At 38.5% G+C, this 7,500-nt stretch overlaps 1 protein-coding gene across 1 annotated transcript in view; it reads right to left on the bottom strand.

Annotated features, from left to right (window-relative positions):
• Positions 1–7,500, bottom strand: part of LOC143040833 (otoferlin-like) — a 373,699-nt gene that overhangs the window by 330,078 nt on the left and 36,121 nt on the right. The gene's annotated exons all lie outside the window — the stretch shown is intronic.

The following is a 7,500-nucleotide window of genomic DNA, read 5'->3' as shown; positions in this document are numbered from 1 at the left end:
CGTGTCGGATGCGTTTTCTTCTCATCTTCTTTTGCTTTTTTTTTCCTTTATCTTACGCAGACTCTTAGGCGAAGCTCGTATTGATATAAAACAGTTTGATGGTCGGATTTGTTCCAGGAAAGGGATAAATGTAAGCTACTTGTATGTCGGATACATTTTCTTTGTCATCTTCTTTTGTTCGTTTTCCTTTATCTTCCTCAGACCATAAGACGATACTCCTATTGATACAAGACCAGAACCAGCCGGGATCCCCCCCCGTACCATCAAATAAATTGGTAGACCATAGACACAGAGTCTTCGATGTTTCTTGAAGCCTTCACTGCACGTGAGTTTACCTTGGGGGAAATTTTCAGTTACAAACATTCATCAGTTTGCCAGCCATGCAATATCCTTTGTTGGATAAATTCTAACAAGACGGCGGATTTGATGGATCGAAGGAAGATAAAATGAGAGGAAAAAAAAAGAAAACATTGTGAAGGGACTGAAAGTGTGATGAAAATAGGGAGGAAAACTGGAGGGAGAGTGAGGAAGGGGCGTGTTCTCCAGGTGCAAAGTATGAAGAACAAATTTGGGGCAACTATGTGAGGCGTAATATCGGATTTCAATTTTTTTTTTCTTCTTTCTTTTTCTTTCGGATTTACCAAAATACATCATCTCCGTTAGAGCTTTGCACAAGGATTGGACGATATCAAAAGACATAGCCTATTAAGTGACAATCAACTGTCTTGATGATAATTTCTTGCTGTAACATATAACACCATTAGCATGGAACTGTATTCGACGTACTTGTCACTAGCAGCAAAGATATGATCATTTTTTACAAGTTGATAGAAATATATATGTATTGATATATAAATTTAAAATAGGGAGTTAAAAATACACACTATATGTGCAAAAGACTTACGAATGGAGCCTCAGCTTAGAGACTGGGATACAAGTCTACGCGTCAGTATGTGTCTGTGTGTGTGTATGTGAGTGTGTGTGCTTTTGTGTTTGTGTATGTTTGGTCTATTGGGAACGTGCATATGAATATAAGTAGCAAAGTGTGCCTGGTATATGGTAATGGTATAAGTGTGTCCTGATTTTTCATAGACTAATTTATTTAGTTTACTGAAATAATGGTTGAAAGCCAGACCCTGTATAATTTACGTTCTATGTAAATGGATATAGCATCTGAAACCACCACACATTTTCCATCAAATTTGCTTACCGTTATCAACCACTTTTGGTTTTAAAACGGTGTTCTTTAGCTGCCTAATGTGCGTGGGATTATGCTGTGGGACAATTAATCTCTTGTATAATTTAAACTGATGCCGTGTATAAGAGAGATTTATATACCAAGTACATGACATGGGAGAAAACGACTTGTGGATAATCAGTTGGCCATTTCAGGTCTTTGAGTACTTGATCGAGATTGTAGTGTAATTCGATCGCAGTTGAATCACTGATTGGTTTAGATCAGCAAAATCAGAACGGTGAGATCACCGAGATAGCTTGGGGCTGTTGTGGTTTATATATATATATTTCTATATATATATATATATATATATATATATATATATATATATATATATATATATACATAATATGATATACTAATTAAATTAATAGATATTTAAAAATATTCTTTTTATTTACAAACCATAAATTGGTGAGAACTTTGGTCATGCTTAATATATCATTTCCTGCTTCAAGCGTGTTTAGGATTTTCTCCTGTAATCTTTCTCTACTTCATTTTCTCCCAGAAGTCCCCCTACTCCCATACCATTTCACTCTTTTTCACTTTGGCTCTCTTTTCATCTCTTCTATATTCCGTTCCTCGTCCTGTACTTCCTCCTTCACTCACTCTCCCTTCAGCTACCTTCAGTTCACGTTCTCTCATTTTTTCTACCTTTCTTTTAATCTTTACTTTCTTGTATTTCTTTCACTTGTGTCCTTATTTTCTATCTCTTTATTTTCTCTCTTTCTTCTTCTTTTCCTGTTGACGTTTACCATTTTCATATAGGGTCGCTGGTACTCGTTAATCGTTTCCACTTGTTTCGGTCCATCAACCTGCTCCTGCTCCTCCAGCTGTATATCCTTAAGGTCCTCTCTCAGTCTGTCCTTCCAGCGCAGCTTGGGTCTTCCTCTCCTGCATCTTCATTTTCTCTCTTTAAATTCTCTATATTCACTCTATCTCCCATCAATTTGTCTATTTCTTTCATTTCACTCCCGTCCCTTCATCTTTTCTTAAATCAACTTCATTTTCTTCCTTTCATTTCACATTAGTCCACTTCCTTTTCCTTCGCAACCTCTCTCCACATTCTTTCATTTCACTTCATTTCTTTCAAATTCCTCCCCTCATTTTCTCTCTTCATTATTTTGCTCTTCACTTCCTGTCACCTCACTTCTTTTCTCTTCACATTCTGTTCATTTTCATAGGAATCCCTTGCATGACTGAACAAAGTCTTTCTCGTTTAATCTATATACAGCACGTGCTGTCCAGTGTGTTTTATTGAAGCTTCGGACAAAGGATTTGCATAAATCTAGGTGTTACTATGTCATTTGCATGTGTGGGTTGGAAGGGAGAAAGGGTAAGGAAGAGAGAATGGAGAAGAAATCGAAAGAGAAAGAATCAGAGAAATAGGTAACTTGATAGAATATGTATAAGATTGAAAAATGTAATCCATATATTTTTTGATTAGCCGTTTTCTGTAAACATAGATCGTCGTTAGTAATCAGAAATACTTGTCCTTCACTTTCAGATGGCTCTAAGTGTGTTTTTCAGCCTACACAACAATTTTAATGGGAAAAACTTAAAGCTCCCCTACAACCGTTATTTTCTTATTTTTTTCCGTAAGGGGCCAAAGAACTTCACAATTTGGGTCGTAACCCAAAAACTAGTGGTTCTTAGTGGGTGCCTGACGATCCTATTCAATATTGAAGTGATCTCCTTTAACAGTCGAGGAAACAGTAATACATAAATGTGGGGTACTTTTCTCCGTAAGGAGCCAGAGAGCTTCACAATTTGGGTCGTAACCCAAAAACTAGTGGTTCTTAGTGGGTGCCTGACGATCCTATTCAATATTGAAGTGATCTCCTTTAACAGTCGAGGAAACAGTAATACATAAATGTGGGGTACTTTTCTCCGTAAGGAGCCAGAGAGCTTCACGATTTGGGTCGAACCCGAAAACTAGTGGTTCTTAGTGGGTGCCTGACGATCCTATTCAATATTGAAGTGATCTCCTTTAAGAGTCGAGGAAACAGTAATACATAAATGTGGCGTACGTGACGAGAGACGATTCAAGTACTCTTGATCTTCACACTGCCGCCAGGCGGTTCTCCTCGTCTTTGAGCCTCCTCCTCGGTAGCAAAGGAGGTTGTAAGTGTGTCTTGACGTCAGGAGGATATCGTAACTCAGGGAAAGTCTGATTGAATGTTGGGGAAGGATTTGGGAACCATGAGAACTTTGGGTGAATGATGGATTGAATGACTTAGTTGCAGGAAGGGAGATTGAGGTTAAAAGTTTACTGCTCTTGATAAGAAAGATAAAGAGGGGAAGAGAAAAGCGGCCAGAGAGGAAGAGAGAGAAAGATTGTGGAAGTGTGTGCGTGCATGTGTATGTGTGTGTGTGTGTGTGTGTGTGTGTGTGTGTGTGTGTGTGTGTGTGTGTGTGAGAGAGAGAGAGAGAGAGAGAGAGAGAGAGAGAGAGAGAGAGAGAGAGTGAGTTTGACTAAAGTAGGTCAACATACAGTGTAGAATACATCCTCGGAAAATACCTCTTTAAAGTTGTTAGATAATTTATAAAGATAAAGTAAATTTGTAAAGAACTGCTAGAAAATATACTGGAGTTGCTCTAATAAAAGGGAGGATAGTAATCTGAAAAGGTTAAACTTCAGGACACAGGAGTTTCAGAAGTACTTCTCTTTAAGGTAATTAAGAACTTTTGAGGACGCAAATGGCAGGTAATAAGAATTAATTGATTAAACTTAATCTCATTGAACTACATGTTTCCTCAAATTAAATAAGATTGCCAGGAATTAGCCAGGGGAGGACAGCCAAGTGTCCTAGAAGTAACCTCTGCTTCTGGTGGATGTCTGCAGTTAAGACAACTTTGAGCTCGACGAGAAAGGTTGAAGACCGAAGGTTTTTGGAAGTAATAATATGATATGATATGATATGATATTGTTCAACGTCACACCACCACCTATCGGGAGGCTAGGCCGGTGCCCCTCACAGAGGTCTTTGTACCGGGGAATATAATGAATCATGCCCTTGGTTCAACTTCGCCGGTGGCAGGATTCAAACCGCTCTCACCTCGACCTTCGCCGCAAGTATCGACGCCATAAACCGCTCAGACAGTGAGCTTCCAAATAATAATAATGATGAAAAGATAAATAGGTCATTTCTAAGGCAAAATTTATTTTTCAGTCCTGATATTGGCAATGTAATTATATTAGGTATGGGGAGACAAGGATTCAAAATGATAATGTAAGAACAGTGATCAAATTTGCTATATAAACGAAAGGAGGATAACAAAAATATGAGACTGATTATAAAGATGTACGTTTGCATACATGTATGTATGTATGTATGTATGTGGTATGTTTATGCACCCGTGTATTTGTGCTTACATGCTAGCTCATACATGCCTGTATTTGCGTCTATCGCTCAAGAATTCTGGCACATGGAGAATAAAGATATTTACAACTAAACATTCAAGATTGAAAAACCTACGACAACTCTCACCTCAGACACAAAAAAATATCTTTACCAACAACCCATCTTATAGTGCTTCCCCATGCAAATTATCTCGGAGATAGCGGAAATAGAAGCGCCACTGTAGTAAAGCCTCACCTCAACTCACCCGCTGGGCAGAATCAAGGAAGTGAAGCTGTGAGGTTTCGTTGCCATGGTTACTTGGTCGTCTCTCACTCTCTCTCTCAGAGATCAACTCAGAGCGCATGTTATCAAGTATAGAATCATGAAGTCTGCTTGTAGATAACCCTACGTATTAATGACAGAAGATTAGATAATCTATCATCAAGTGACTACAGCGAATTTACGAATTAATGTGATTCATAGTGTATATCTAATTTATTACACATATTTTTAGAAGTAAATGCAAGAAAATTGCTACAGGCGGTGATGGCTAAGGTAATATTGTGGAGGTGGTAATGGAGATGAATAGTGTAGTCGTGGTAGGGGTAATGGTAATAGTAGCGGTAGTTTTTAGTGGTAGTCCAATGATAATAGTAATGGTAGTGCCATTGGGAACGGTAACGATAGTAATGAAAGTAAAGGTACAAGGTGTGCTAATGGTTTATGTATGTATGTATGTATGTATGCATACATGTATCTATGTATGTGATGTTCAAAAAACAGGGGTGTCGTAAGTAGGTCAGCGTCTTGATTTGGTTTGGTAACCATTTGTCTTTTCATTACAAATGACTTGCTTTGTTTCTTTCTGCTTTCCTTTTTCCTCCATACCCTCTCCCCCTTCCTCTCTCTCTCTCTCTCTCTCTCTCTCTCTCTATATATATATATATATATATATATATATATATATATATATATATAATATTTGTGTGTGTGTGTGTGATTCACCTTGGTCACCTTGGTCTTTGGATCACGTATTGGACTCATGATCGACAGCTATTTCCCTCCCGGAAGAGAGCTCAGAGCTCGTATGACCAATCTATGGGTAATGCTATGACCTTACACGCACACACACACTCAACTCCCCGCCCACAAGAGTTGGAGTAACGACTCGAAGCGCAGCGATACTGAAATAAATTCAGCCCTGGGCAGGATTCGAACCAGGTACCACCGGTACCGCAATACTGACAGTCTGGGACTCTACCAACCGCGCCACCGAGTGAGTGTGTGCGTGTGTGTGTGTGTGTGTGTGTGTGTGTGTGTGTGTGTGTGTGTGTGTGATTTTTCTCTCTTTTGTGTAGTCACCTGATACAGATCATTAATAGCTGTTAGGTTCCAAGAACTTTAGTTATAGAAGATTTCTCAAACTGAGTGAGAGTTTAATAAATAAATCTGAAACGAAGTTTAAATTACTTCAGTTTCGAACAAGCTCATGTGACATTTTCGTAATTTACAATGGAAGAAATGTGTAGAATGAGCCTCAAAAAGATGTTATTAACAAACTGGTGTAATGATATAGATTCATAGTGTGTAAAAGTTCTAATTTTTCTTAAATAAATTTCTTCAAAAATACTCATGTAGGAAGTGTTTTTGTTGTTGATTTTTATCTGTCCATTTGCCAATTTCCGGCATTTCTATCGTCAACTACAATATTCTATTTATTTCTATCAAGGAAATTCATTAAACTATTGATGACTTGTATATTTCTATCTCCTGCCGACATATAATTGGAACGAGAGAAACGTCCTGTATAACTAAGGGGTGAAATTAACCATTAATACATATCTCTGGGTACTCATAGTGACAAACGATTACAAAAGATAAGCATGCCGACCGGAGACCTTTTGGTCCATAACTACGTCGGACTTGCCTCTCCTTTGGCTATTGTCAACTTATTTCGTTAAACAAAAATATCAACAAAGACCTAACTCAGGCTACACAACCGAACGAAAGATTTGCTTGTTGTATCACTGTAGCAATTTTTCTTTGCCTTGTTAAGTCACGGGAAGGAAGAAATTGCATGAAGATCACAATGGAAAACCGACAAAGACAAAAGGATGAACAAAACTCTACACTCGGCTTCTCCTTTGTTCTTGTAACCAAAGAGAGGGTGTCCCCCGACTCTGTAGAATATGGTCAAGATAAAGATTTTATATCCAGTGTATATGCTACATATAAGGATGTGATCATATTTATAGAAATTGTGTACTTACACACACATACACACACACACACACACACACACACACACACACACACACCGGTGGCGGATTGGTAAAGCACTGGTCTCACAAGCCGGAGAACCGGGGTTCGATTCCCCGGCCGGGCGGAGATAAGTTGGGTTTGTCTCCTTTCACGTGTAACCCCTGTTCACCTAGCAGTGAGTAGGTACGGGACGTTAGTCAAGGAGTTGTGACCTTGCTGTCCCGGTGTGTGGTGTGTGAGTGGTCTCAGACCTACCCAGAGATCGGCAAATAATGAGCTCTGAGCTCACTGCCGTAGGGTGGTGTCTGGCTGTCTCGACAGAGACTGCAGCAGATCCGAGGTGAATACACACACACACGCACGCACAATATATATATATATATATATATATATATATATATATGATATACGTTCATATATACCTGAACTCAAGATATTGAAACAAAAGCGATGTAAAACATTTGTCATCCATAACATTGTGTTTGTGTGCAACATTTAGGTAAACTTTTTATTCTGATTAAAGTATTGAGTTTATTATGTGCGCCGCAAGATTCCTGTATTTCAAAGAGAGATATAATATCAAAATCAAGTTAGTACAGCAAACAACCATACATACACACTTGAAGTTTTGGTGGATATTATGAGAAACTTTTTGGA

This window comes from Oratosquilla oratoria, chromosome 29 (genome assembly GCF_046742065.1).
Source record: "Oratosquilla oratoria isolate Oo_2021 chromosome 29, ASM4674206v1, whole genome shotgun sequence".
In the NCBI taxonomy this organism is placed as follows: Eukaryota; Metazoa; Arthropoda; class Malacostraca; order Stomatopoda; family Squillidae; genus Oratosquilla; species Oratosquilla oratoria.
This window is presented reverse-complemented; position numbering and strand designations above follow the sequence as displayed.